This window comes from Mytilus californianus, unplaced genomic scaffold (assembly GCF_021869535.1).
Source record: "Mytilus californianus isolate M0D057914Y unplaced genomic scaffold, xbMytCali1.0.p SCAF_12, whole genome shotgun sequence".
NCBI lineage: Eukaryota > Metazoa > Mollusca > Bivalvia > Mytilida > Mytilidae > Mytilus > Mytilus californianus.
The window spans coordinates 50102066-50117510 of NW_026262604.1; the positions used below are offsets into that span (position 1 = coordinate 50102066).

At 30.2% G+C, this 15445-nt stretch overlaps 1 long non-coding RNA gene across 1 annotated transcript in view; it reads left to right on the top strand.

The window, feature by feature from the left end:
* Positions 1 to 15445, top strand: part of LOC127721957 (uncharacterized) — a 38514-nt gene that overhangs the window by 22441 nt on the left and 628 nt on the right. The gene's annotated exons all lie outside the window — the stretch shown is intronic.

Consider the following 15445-nt stretch of genomic DNA (forward strand, 5'->3'; position numbering starts at 1 on the left):
ACTGGTTAAAAGCGACCGCGTGGAGACCCTGTGTATTTGATATAGGCCCAGGCATGGAGAGGATAGAAGGGGCCTTCAATTGCTAAGGCGGTGTTTTCGGTTCCTTCCAAAAAGATTGATGAAAGTCAGAGTTCGAATAATATCTGGCAGTGGATATTAGTAAGATATATAATATTGATGGTTGTTTGTCGTATATAAATTGAAATTGAATCTGAAAAGATGTCACAAAAGGCTAATGAAAACCAAAATAAACATCCCATTGAAAATAATGAAGGCAAGATGGCCAACGAAAAAACTCGAGGGGAAACATACTCGTCTTCAGTAAAAAAAACTTTTGTAATTGAGAGTGCTTTCCGCTGTCAAACCTGTATTCATATTGGAAAAAAATATATTAGGATTAACAAAACCAAGCAAGGATCATTTCATAACACATCTAGAACTCTATAGAACTATTGATTGCAATATATGTACAGGTAGCCACCTTAAAGGACTCCAAAGAGTTAGAGGTCTTTGGAGAATATATTTTGATAATGACACAGACAGAAAATTGATGGTTTCAAAGGGGCTTTGGGTTAGATGGAAAATGGCCATTGTTATATTATAGTTCGTTTCTGTGTGTGTTACATTTCATTGTTGTGTTTTTGTTGTGTCGTTGTTCTCCTCTTATATTTGATGCGTTTCACTCAGTTTTAGTTTGTAACCCGGATTTGTTTTTATGTCTATCGATTTATGAGTTTCGAACATCGGTATACTACTGTTGCTTTTATTTAGAGACAAAACTATCCCAGTGTATACACGCAACCATAAAGTCATGGTAAATGAAAATCCAAATCATTTAAAAATACGTGTCAAAAATGTACCCTGTTCAGCTGATGATGGACAAATTGAACGCGCATTAGAATACCATGGGTGCATTGTGCACAAATCGTACCGAGAACGCCTTCGTGTAGATGGTGAGCTGACTAATTGTCAAACAGGGGATAGAATTGTGATGTGTGATCCTGTCAGCGAACCCCTGCCAAGATCTATGCTAATAGGCAAATATGTTACTTCAGTCTTGCATGCTAATCAAAATGCTTCAGAAGGTCACAAAATAGTATGCAGAAAGTGTTTACAGACAGGACATAAGGCTATGCAATGTCCTAACGATTGGATATGCCTACAATGCAAACAACCTGGTCACAGGCAGGCCGACTGTCCTGAAGATTTAAACACTTCCAACTTCTCTAGTGAAGAGGAATCAGATGCCAATGATGCAGACACAGAACACTGAAGTCCCGCCTGCTCATGACGCACTTCAGCCTTCCAACTCAGGTGATTTCCTTGGTAATATCCATGCTAAAGAAAACGCCCAATCAGATGATAACCATTTACAAGATAAAATACAGTGCGATCAAGGAATAGTGAATGATGGAGAAAATGTTGAAAAAAAAGCCAAAACATAAAAAAAAAGAAAAAAAATACGGAACCTGGTAGGAATATTGAACATTATTTCAATGGACAGACAGAAAATACCAATACCCCGGCCGCCAAAAAAAAATGGAAAAAGATGTAAACGGAAATGTAACCAAACCAATAAACCTAACACAATAAATCAACAATGAACTACAAGTGTAAATATTTGTATATAATTGTAATATTTAGCCTGTTTTTATATAACAAAAAACAAATAAAAATAAAAATGAGTGTGATGTAATTAAGGATTACATACATTCAAATGTGTATGAAAATAAATCAGTCAAATCTGAAACAAACAAAAGGATGTATAATAGAATACTAAAGTATGTCAATTTAAAATACTTTAATTATAATTATATTAATCTAACACAAAACAAAACAATTATAGTTAGTACAATCTTTTTTTTAATAGAAAAGAAAATATAATAATTAAAAACCAATTGTTCAAAGAACAATTGAAGGTCTTTCCACATCAATTTTCTAAATAATGGATGAGAAGATAATTCTGGTTTACTCAAAGCTACTATTGGCGTCCAATCATAGGTTTCTTCATACTGATTCAATAAACATGGTTTCTATAGACTTTTGCCTGAAATAAGGGAGATAATTGTCAACAATCGGTTTAGAAAATGTCACTTCCTGTCTCATATGATAGCTTTATTTACACTGATTCCAAAAATATATGGTTTATATATACTTTTGCCTGTACAAAGGGAGATATTTGGCTACTTCCGGTTTAGAAAATGTCACTTCCAGTCTCATATGATAGATTTATTTACACTGATTCCAAAAATATATGGTTTATAAATACTTTTGCCTGTAAAAAGGGAGATAATTGGCTACTTCCGGTTTAGAAAATGTCACTTTCGGTCTCATATGATAGCTTTATATACACTGATTCCAAAAATATATGGTTTATATATACTTTTGCCTGTAAAAAGGGAGATAATATGCTACTTCCGGTTTATAAAATATCACTTCCGGTTTCAAATGATAGATTAATGTATGCCCATTCAAAAAATATATGGTTTCTATGTACTTCTACATGAAATAAGTGCAAAAATGACTACTTCCTGTTCACTCAAGGTCACTTCCGGTTGACGTTTTTCAAGGTCATATGTCACCCAACATTTTGCAAAAGATCTTATGGCTTTATCATGTACTAATATGAAGTAATAATCAATTTACCTTAAAATAAAACATTTCAGGGGCAATAACTCCAATAAGATGTCGCTGGAATGTCTCAGACCAAATGTATCATATCTTCATCACAATATAACAAACATTTTGCACTTTTTCTTTAATATATAATATTAAAAATATCGGAGAAAATGCAAAAACAAGCAAAACACAAAATTCAGAACATGACCTTGACCTTTGACCTTGACCTCATTTTCGAAGTTAGGATCCAAGGACCTTAAATAAAAAGACTAGGTTTATACGGCTTACAGTTTATGAGTAACAAAAACATAACGACAAATTTATTTGATAAAGGTAGATAACTCCTATAAAATTTCATCGAATCGCTTCGATCCAAATTAGCCAAAAATTCTTGAAGATGTAACGAACAATTTGTATAAAGAATTTTGTCGATATCTTTTTTTGTTACGAAGGAGATGCACACAGATGATAAACAGTGAATAGGGAGATAACTCTTACAAAGAAAATGGTTCTGCTTAGCAGGTTGAAATTCAAAAGCGCATAAACTATACGATACAATATGAGAAATATCTAAGCGACATATTGCGAAACAAACATTTATCGCAAGAACAAAATTTGGCGGAAGAAAAAAAAAAAAAAGAAAAATAATAATAATAAATATAAATCAATTGTTTTAAAAACAATTGTTAAACGGTCTTTCCCCTCCGAAACATGATAAATTGTTTTTTTGGTTGGTTGGTTGGTTGGTTGGTTGGTTGGTCGGTCGGTCGGTCGATTGATTGATTGATTGATTGATTGATTGATTGATTGCATGCATGGCACTTTTTCTGTGCGACGCAGCTAACTTAAATAACGCCTATTCTAACCGAACGTGACTGCGTACCTTGTACATTCCACACAGCCAAACGGACGCCTGAAATGTCCTCATAAAGATTGATCCTAGCATCATTCGTTTATAAATTTTCTCTAGTTTCTATGTTACCTCGGACTTCCATTTGTCATCTATTTGTTGTGTATGCATTTTGATTGAATTTGTAGGAAAATGGAGTAAATTTTATCTTGGAAATTTTATTTTCCTTATTTGGATATGCAATGTTTTATTCTAAATTTAGGTCCGCGCGCGAGATGGTGTTGTGAAGTCACGTGACCCTCGAATATATATGTCTGGAGTTAGAATATTAATTTCTTTTCAGGGGAGACCGTTGAACAGAGCACACGTGTACTGATCGGACAAACATGATCACTATTGGTTTTATTATTTACAGGTCATTGATGACGGATCATGCATGCATCTTACGTACACATGTTTACGGGAGCACAGATTTGTATTTCAATGCATGATTAAAAAATTTGATTGTAGGATTTCAGCAATATTTACGATTTTTCTACGTCATTGAATTTTATTTCTCAATCAAGCGGACCGCGTCTAACGGGAACATGAATCGGAGCCGATTTTTGCAGGAATGAATTTCTATTTAAGAAGTTTGTACATCAGAATGATTGCATTTTTACAGTCAAATGTACAGGACTGAACTTCAAGGCGAAATGGGATTCCTCAAAGTAGAAGGAAAAAAAAAAAAAAAAAAAAGGGAGGGAGGGGAGGGGGGGAGGGAAGTGGAGGATGGTGGACCTTGGTTGATAAATTAAGATAAGATGCATGTATACATCATGATAGCTGCAAAGTTTGAGGCTATAATTAGTTCATTTTGTTCATTTTACTATTTCATTGGCATGGAACCCCTAAAACAATGACGTGTACCATTTTGACAAAAACTTTCCAGTTATATCATGTCGCGACTAACATTTTGGTCAAATTTTTTTCATACGGCTTACGGTTTACGTGTTACAAAAACATAACGACAAATTAATTTGGTAAAGGCAGATAACTCCTTTAAGATCTCACTGGATCGCTTCGATCCAAATTAGGCAAAAATTCCTGAGGGTGTAACAAACAATTTAGAAAAAGAATTTTGTCGATATCTTTTTTTGTTACGAAGGAGATGCACACAGATGATAAACAGTGAATAGGGAGATAACTCTTGCAAAGAAAATGGTTCGGCTTAGCAGGGTGAAATTTAAAAGCGCATAAACTATACGATACAATATGAGAAATATCTAAGCGACATATTGCGAAACAAACATTTATCGCAAGAACAAAATTTGGCGGAAGAAAAAAAAAAAAAAAATAAAAATAATAATAATAATCAGAACAAATACAATAGGTCTTTCCACAGAAAAGTGGAAAGACCTAATTATACAGAAATTTGAACATTTTATAACAATTATTCTCAAGAAAAAGAGAATAGAAATCTTGGAAAAAATAAATATATCAATAGTACCTATTCTGTGTCCAACAGGTAAAATCTTGTTTATGTTCCAGATATAGAAATCTACAATTTATTACCCAAAAAAGCTCACATCGTTTTATCCGTTTTATTCGCACAATTGTCATTGTCTATTTTCCTTTTGTTCAGAAATATGCTATTACATCCTTTTACTTTTTCCTGTTCAAAGCATGTCAATTCTTTTTACGCAGAACTCAATTTCCATTAATAGAACACCAAGTTTTACGAAATCACTATTCCAAAAATTACACGATAAGATCCAATTACTATTGTTTCTTCAGCTACGTTGTCTGGTGTCTAAAAATAGAAAACAACAGGTGTCACGAAATGAAAGAAATCAATTGTTTACAATATTGAAATTGACATGTCACAGTATTTTTTTGTGCACAGAATTACAATGTAATTGACCTAATAATGTTGGAGACACATATGTCTTTGATAATGGGTATTTGATTTTAATCAAATGTTCTGTATCAAATTCATTAGAAAATCTCTGGTTTGTATTATTTTTAACTTGTGTATTAATGCAAAATGAATATTGTATATAATTGAAATATGTGTATACATTTAAAAGAATAATCAGAACTAGGCGAATACAAGAATGTTGTTGGGTAGGCTCAATAAACATTCAAATAAATATATTAACACAAACAAAAAAACTTATGACAAAAACAATTCATATATGTTCTTTATATTGTCAAGGTCTCAGAGTAAAAGATAAAAGACATAGATTAGATTTGTGGATGAAATATCAAAATGTAATATTTTGTTTGTTCAGGAAAGTCATTTCACTGAAGACTTAGAGAAAGACTTAAATTCTGAAATTAAAGGTCAACAATATCATAGCTTTGGAACCTCACAGTCCAGAGGAGTTTCAATTTTTATTAATAACGATTTAGAATGCAAAATTTATAAATATGTTCAAGGACCAAGAGGGCAGGCTACTCCTAATAAATGTTCAAATTGAAGACAGTATTTACATCTTAGTAAATGTCTATGCACCAAATACACCTAGAAAAAGAAATATTTTTTTTCAAAAAAGTTAAAGAAGTAGTTACAAAAAATAGTTAAGGAATGGTTATAATTGGAGTAGATATGAATGATACTTTAACAAAAAATAGATAACAAAAAAAAATGTCAACACAAAAATCAAAACAAACAAAACCAGTATTTAGCCTTAAATCTTTAATTAAAACCCAAAAACTAAGTGATATTTAGAGAGAGCTTCATGGTAGGGAAATACAATTTTTTGGCGACGTTAAAATAATTTAAATGAAGCATGTAGAATAGATTTGTTCTTAACATGTCCTGAAATAAGAACTAAAATAGAATCTACTGATATTAGGCCAGCTATTGATAATTAATACAGACCATCAGCATGATCAGGCAATTTCTATAAAGATAAAAGGTCGATCAGACAAAAAAGGTAAAGGATACTTTAATATTAATAATAGTATTTTAGAAAATGAAGAATATCAAAACCTTATCAAAATTCTAATCAAACTATATAAAAAAAAAAATATTACTCACCAATAATATTAGTGTCAAGTGGGATCTGTATAAAACCGAGGTTAGAGACCACACCATAGCATTCTGCAAAAGAAAAGCACAAAATAATGTAAAAGAAATACATATTTTAGAAAACAAATTGAAGAAATCAAATGAGGGTACAAACAAAATATGTAAAAAGGATGCTATTAACTCTTTTAAAGAGGAAATTAATATTATAGAAGAAAAACTTGGTAAACTATATGATTCAAAAACAAAAGGAGCACAAATAAGATCTAGAATTAAGTGGGTAGAAGAAGTAGAATAAAACACAAAATTTTTCTTGGGACTAAACAACATGACCTGCTAAAGTTCACTTATGAATGCAATAATCATTCCATAAAATTTCTAGACCTTGAAATCTGCAAGGGCGAACGCTTCAAAAATACTGGTGTTTTAGACCTGAAATGTTTTACAAAGAAAACCGAAAAATTCCAATATCTTCATAAAAACTCAAACCACCCCATTTCAAACTTTAAATCCTTTATTAAAGGCGAAGGCATTCGTATACTTAGAAACACCAATACTGACAGTGAATTTCAAACCAGAAAAAATCTCTTTATTGAAAAACTATTAATTAGAGGATATCAACTGAAATTGGTAGAACAAATTCTATCAAAAATCAAATTCCAAGACAGACAAGATTAATTAAAGAAAAAGAACAAAGTTGAAAATAAATATAATATATCATTCATTACAAAGTATCATCCTCAAGCAGAAAAACTTCAAAAAGTATTCAGGAAATACTGGCATCTAATTAAAACGGATTCTACAATAGGTGCTAAATTCCATAAAAACCTATCAATAGGATTCAAAAGAAACAGAAACATTGGTGAATTAGTTAAACGAACTATAAAATAATTTATCTAAACCTCACAGTTCCTACTAAACATTTAACTGTGCGGAACTAATTAATGACCATCATGTAAACTGATATTCTTATGAGGACAAGTTTGTACTACGAAACGCGTAATTAATTCAACATTGGTTGAAAAAGTTAAGAAAACCAAAATAAAAATAAAACAAATTTAAAAGTGTAATTATTAAAAACACAATTCAAAAACTATTTAAAAAATTAAAAAATTAAAAAATGAAAAATTAAAACTTTGATAAATTAAAGAAAAAATAGTAATAATAAAAAAGAAATAAATGAAAAAACAAAACAAAAACAATAGGAGTGGTCTCTGATGAAGGTTTCCCTGGAATAAAATCATTTCCGAAATAACCCGAAACATTGCGTACATAGCACAGTATCAATGTAAGGCCAGAGATATGATTCGCACCTAAATGGGTGGATATTGGATCAATTTCTATGAAATTATGAAAATCCAAATATACAAAGTAAAATTCATCCCTTCAAGGAGAAATCTAAATTTTCGGTGCCGGCGTTTGCCGATAACCCTATTGAAAAATATATTTTCTATACGAAAATGGAATTATCTAAATATATCCCTAAAACACAATTTAAACTTTCACTACAAGAAAGGAACTGCCTGAAGAATCTAGTACACGATGAAAATATCATCATTCATAAAGCAGATAAAAACAATGTAACAGTTATTCAAAATCTTTCCGACTACCTGAAAGAAGGTTAAAAACAATTGAATGATAACATACATTATGAACAAATCCAAGAGATAAATCTTAAAAACACTCAGAAAAAAGTATATGAAGTAATTTACAAAATGAAAGAAGAAAACTGTATTGATGAAATATCTTTCAAATACATTAAAAATGAACAAAATTATATAAAAACACCTTTTGCATACTTCCTCCCTAAAATTCACAAACTGGACAGTGAAGTTTTACAAAACATTGAAAACGAGAATAATCAAATAACAAATATAAATGTCCCTGGTAGACCAATAATATCACAGTGTAATGGACCACTTGAAAGGTTAGGGAGATATTTAGATTATTTCTTACTTCCCTTAGTGAAAACACAAAAAACATACATTTCTAATACAGGTGACTTAATCAGAAATATTGAAAGCTGTACATTTGATAATAATGTACTACTTGTTACATATGATATAACATCACTGTATACCAATCTCAGATTTGAAGAAATCACAGAAGCCTTACAAAAAGCGCTTGATGAACATGAAAAAATTGAATCTTCTATAACAAAACCTACCAACAAATTTTTGATTGAAATAACAAAACTCATCCTTTCCAATAACGAATTTACCTTTTATGGAAATTCATATCGACAAATCATTGGAGCATCAATGGGAGCAACAGCTTCCCCTGAAATATGTGACATTGCTATTTACAATCACATAAACTCAATCCTTAAAAACTCTCCAATCTCTGAAAAAATTATTTTTCATAAAAGAATGAGAGATGACGGACATCTGATGGTAAAAGCAAAAGAGTCTGAATTTGATTTTCTGTTTGAAAATGCAAATAAACAACATGACCTGCTAAAGTTCACTTATGAATGCAATAATCATTCCATAAAATTTCTAGACCTTGAAATCTTCAAGGGCGAACGCTTCAAAAATACTGGTTTTTTAGACCTGAAATGTTTTACAAAGAAAACCGAAAAATTCCAATATCTTCATAAAAACTCAAACCACCCCATTTCAAACTTTAAATCCTTTATTAAAGGCGAAGGCATTCGTATACTTAGAAACACCAATACTGCCAGTGAATTTCAAACCAGAAAAAATCTCTTTATTGAAAAACTATTAATTAGAGGATATCAACTGAAATTGGTAGAACAAATTCTATCAAAAATCAAATTCCAAGACAGACAAGATAAATTAAAGAAAAAGAACAAAGTTGAAAATAAATGTAATATATCATTCATTACAAATTATCATCCTCAAGCAGAAAAACTTCAAAAAGTATTCAGGAAATACTGGCATCTAATTAAAACGGATTCTACAATAGGTGCTAAATTCCATAAAAACCTATCAATAGGATTCAAAAGAAACAGAAACATTGGTGAATTAGTTAAACGAACTATAAAATAATTTATCTAAACCTCACAGTTCCTACTAAACATTTAACTGTGCGGAACTAATTAATGACCATCATGTAAACTGATATTCTTATGAGGACAAGTTTGTACTACGAAACGCGTAATTAATTCAACATTGGTTGAAAAAGTTAAGAAAACCAAAATAAAAATAAAACAAATTTAAAAGTGTAATTATTAAAAACACAATTCAAAAACTATTTAAAAAATTAAAAAATTAAAAAATTAAAAATTAAAACTTTGATAAATTAAAGAAAAAATAGTAATAATAAAAAAGAAATAAATGAAAAAACAAAACAAAAACAATAGGGGTGGTCTCTGATGAAGGTTTCCCTGGAATAAAATCATTTCCGAAATAACCCGAAACATTGCGTACATAGCACAGTATCAATGTAAGGCCAGAGATATGATTCGCACCTAAATGGGTGGATATTGGATCAATTTCTATGAAATTATGTCTAGATCTTATTTTATTGATCTCATCCGAGCATCTGATCACTTGTGATCATGGTCCCTGTTTGTGGCTGCTACAAATTGTATCTCTGAGCTTGATACTGTGCTACATACAAACAAATATTGAAAAAATAAAATTCAAACATCAAAATTCATCCTCAAAAACAAAAATCAAAAACTAAAATAAAAATAAAACCAACAATGATCATTTAAACATTTGTAACAAAACTAATAAATATGAAATATTTTTCATAGTAATTATCTTAATTGAAATTAAAAGAGAGGCTTAAATTGAAACCATATTGTAAATACAGAACTGGTCAATAGTCATTTAAAGACTTAACCAATTAAAATCTTTCTAATACTAAACCACGCCCATCTAAATAACAGTGGTCAAGGACACTATTAAAGGTTGCTGCAATTTTAAAAGCTTAAAACTTTTGAAAATTTCACTAGTTCAAGTATAACCAACGCAAAACAACACACCATGGCTGAAAATATGGATTTTAGTATTTCCACAGAAAATCTGTACTCGGATGAAAATCTGGATTTAAACGATGACTATACTATACCTTGCAGTCAAATCCCTAACAGTCAAAAACCTAAAGATGAAATCGAAATAGCTGAAGAGGGAGTGCAAACTATTACAGAACTTAGTAGGAGAAGATATCCTCTTTTAACAATGAAAACTTTGTTGGAGTTCCAAAAGAAACACTCCATTAAATCTGGAATAATATCCGTGCATTTCAATGGAAACGTAGGACCAAAGACCGACAATGATGTCAATGCAGATATAAATAAAACCTTGAAACCCGCAATAGACAATCTCCAGGATTCTATCATACAAGTACTGAAAGAACATATTGATAAACTGAATGTTATGTTAAATAGTGCATACACTGAAACAATAGAAACTATTGGAGTTATTACGGAAAAAAGTGGTGAAGCGAGAAACCTTATAAACAGAAAGTCTAGGGAAATTAATGATGAATTCGAAAAACGTCTAAGGAACTACTCTAAAAGCTTGAAACATGAAACCAAAAAGAGTACTACTAGCAGAAGGAAACCGGATACTAAGAAGAATGGAAATGGACAAGTACTGAATGAACTAGCCAAACTGTTAGCCAAACACAAGTAACTGATTATATGCATAACGTGAAAACTAATCATGAATAAACAAGGATAATATCTCATTCCTATACATATGGATTTAAACGAATATTAATGAACCATAAATTTCATAATTATTTCATGTGAGATAAACCTGTAATCATTACTTATTAAATTATATAGAATCGACATTAAACTTTTGTCTTTTATCAAATGATTACTTAAATACCTAAACTCTACTTTTGCTTTTATTTCGATTGTTGATATATTGCAAATTAATGACAGTAAATCAATAAACCTAAAAATATAATATCCCTAGATTTGTTTATTTATTGCCTACTGCGTATCCACGATTGATCTAGATAGCAATTATAGATACTAACCAAAACAATGATGAAAAGGACACACCCCTTGTGGTCATTACAAAATTAAAAACATCCAATGAGAAAAGTAATTCAAAATCATATTTAAGTATATGAAATAATACAAAATAACATTCTTAACAAATGCAAAAAGAAAAGCATGGGAAAACATAGAAGACTTAATAAAAACAAGAAAAAGTCTAAAAACATTGAAAAATTCAAAGCCGTCAAAAATAAAATAAAATTACATAAACAAGAAATCAAGCTGAAAATTGCAAAACAATTTGTGCTGAACCTATCATCAAAAACATTATCACAACCAGAAACACTAGTTCTTGCTAAAGGACTAAACTTTGTTCCAACAACAAAAACATCCATAAAACAAATAATGAAAGATTTTAAAAAAACTGAAAGGAATCTGAGACTCTCATACTTTTTCCTTGAAAATCCAAATATACAAAGTAAAATTCATCCCTTCAAGGAGAAATCTAAATTTTCGGTGCCGACGTTTGCCGATAACCCTATTGAAAAATATATTTTCTATACGAAAATGGAATTATCTAAATATATCCCTAAAACACAATTTAACCTTTCACTACAAGAAAGGAACTGCCTGAAGAATCTAAAACACGATGAAAATATCATCATTCATAAAGCAGATAAAAATAATGTAACAGTTATTCAAAATATTTCCGACTACCTGAAAGAAGGTTAAAAACAATTGAATGACAACATACATTATGAACAAATCAAAGAGATAAATCTTAAAAACACTCAGAAAAAAGTATATGAAGTAATTTACAAAATGAAAGAAGAAAACTGTATTGATGAAATATCTTTCAAATACATTAAAAATGAACAAAATTATATAAAAACACCTTTTGCATACTTCCTCCCTAAAATTCACAAACTGGACAGTGAAGTTTTACAAAACATTGAAAACGAGAATAATCAAATAACAAATATAAATGTCCCTGGTAGACCAATAATATCACAGTGTAATGGACCACTTGAAAGGTTAGGGAGATATTTAGATTATTTCTTACTTCCCTTAGTGAAAACACAAAAAACATACATTTCTGATACAGGTGACTTAATCAGAAATATTGAAAACTGTACATTTGATAATAATGTACTACTTGTTACATAAATTATGATATAACATCACTGTATACCAATCTCAGATTTGAAGAAATCACAGAAGCCTTACAAAAAGCGCTTGATGAACATGAAAAAATTGAATCTTCTATAACAAAACCTACCAACAAATTTTTGATTGAAATAACAAAACTCATCCTTTCCAATAACGAATTTACCTTTTATGGAAATTCATATCGACAAATCATTGGAGCATCAATGGGAGCAACAGCTTCCCCTGAAATATGTGACATTGATATTTACAATAACATAAACTCAATCCTTGAAAACTCTCCAATCTCTGAAAAAAATAATTTTCATAAAAGAATGAGAGATGACGGACTACTGATGGTAAAAGCAAAAGAGTCTGAAATTGATTTTCTGTTTGAAAATGCAAATAAACAACATGACCTGCTAAAGTTCACTTATGAATGCAATAATCATTCCATAAAATTTCTAGACCTTGAAATCTTCAAGGGCGAACGCTTCAAAAATACTGGTGTTTTAGACCTGAAATGTTTTACAAAGAAAACCGAAAAATTCCAATATCTTCATAAAAACTCAAACCACCCCATTTCAAACTTTAAATCCTTTATTAAAGGCGAAGGCATTCGTATACTTAGAAACACCAATACTGACAGTGAATTTCAAACCAGAAAAAATCTCTTTATTGAAAAACTATTAATTAGAGGATATCAACTGAAATAGGTAGAACAAATTCTATCAAAAATCAAATTCCAAGACAGACAAGATAAATTAAAGAAAAAGAACAAAGTTGAAAATAAATATAATATATCATTCATTACAAATTATCATCCTCAAGCAGAAAAACTTCAAAAAGTATTCAGGAAATACTGGCATCTTATTAAAACGGATTCTACAATAGGTGCTAAATTCCATAAAAACCTATCAATAGGATTCAAAAGAAACAGAAACATTGGTGAATTAGTTAAACGAACTATAAAATAATTTATCTAAACCTCACAGTTCCTACTAAACATTTAACTGTGCGGAACTAATTAATGACCATCATGTAAACTGATATTCTTATGAGGACAAGTTTGTACTATGAAACGCGTAATTAATTCAACATTGGTTGAAAAAGTTAAGAAAACTAAAATAAAAATAAAACAAATTTAAAAGTGTAATTATTAAAAACACAATTCAAAAACTATTTAAAAAATTAAAAAATTAAAAAATTAAAAATTAAAACTTTGATAAATTAAAGAAAAAATAGTAATAATAAAAAAGAAATAAATGAAAAAACAAAACAAAAACAATAGGGGTGGTCTCTGATGAAGGTTTCCCTGGAATAAAATCATTTCCGAAATAACCCGAAACATTGCGTACATAGCACAGTATCAATGTAAGGCCAGAGATATGATTCGCACCTAAATGGGTGGATATTGGATCAATTTCTATGAAATAATGTCTGTTAGACAGAACAAATATACAATGTAGCTCAAGGACGACGTTTCAACTGTTTTTTTGGTTTAGTATGTTGTATTCTAACACAATATTATTTTCACTCTTAATAAAATATTGATTTTTATGATATTTGTTGTAAAATAAGAATAATTTCTATATCGAAATTTTAGAAAAGAGAGGCGAAGGATATAAATGGGACATTCAAACTCTTAAGTGGAAATTAAACTGACAACGTCATGGAATCAAATCAAAAAGACAAGACAACTGTATACAAAACGCAACAAAGAAAACTAAAGAATGAGCAACACGAATCCCACCAAAAACTGGGATGATCTCAGGTGGTCTGGAAGGGTAAGCAGATCCTTCTTCACATGTGGCATCTGTCGTGTTGTTCGTGTTAGAACAAACCCGGTAACAAGTCTTATTCTGATGATGTAGTGTAGCAAGGACGACTTTTCCGCTGTTTTTTTAGAGTTTGATATGTTATATTCTGACACAAGATTATTTTCAGTCTTGATTAAATCTTGATTTTTATGATACTTGTTTTAATATTAGAGCCTTTTCTATATCGAAATTTTGAAAAAGAGAGTGGGAGGATACCAAAGGGACATTCAAACTCATAAGTTGATAATAAACTGACAACGCCATGGCATAAAACGACAAACAACAGTATGCAAATCACAACATAGAAAACTAAAGAATGAGCAACATGAACCCTAGCAAAAAACCGGGATGATCTCTCAGGTGCTTGTAAACCATTGAATCTACAAAACTCGAAGTTTGACTTTTCGATTTGTTGAAATGTAAATGAGATCAAAATATAAAACAAAGATTCTGAAATATATAAAAAGTATGAGTCACTATAAGCTTTATAATTTAATAACATATCATTATATATTATAACGACAACAAAATCAAATATTGCCTGTGGTTGTCTATGTATGAGGGTTTTGACGTGGTTTAGAGAATAGAGAATAATGAGCAAGTATAACACCATTGAGAAAAATTGTCAAAAGTGAAGGAATAGAGATAATTCTGCAAAAAACTAATATAAGAGAATAATTTGGAAGTACAGAAAAGATCATGAAGTTACAGAATGGAAAATTCTTAATGAGAAGTGAAGAATAAAAAAATATTTCTTTTTACAAAAAGAAATAAAATATTTTTTTTAAAGAAACTTCGACCACATCAGATATTGAATAAAACAGAATGTATTACTACCTAATACACATATGTTTATTGTAGTTATGAATACGCTTTCTGTTCTAGTTTTGTCAGATATTTGATAAACCCAAGAGATGTCAAAGATGATTTGAGAATTTTTTCTTTAAATGTTTTTTTGATATGAATACAATTTAAACAGTTCTAAAAAAAATCCTGTTTGTGTTGACGCAAATAGCCTTAATGTCCCTATTCCTTTTGTCTAGTGTCTTATATTGTATACCAATGTTTTGCTT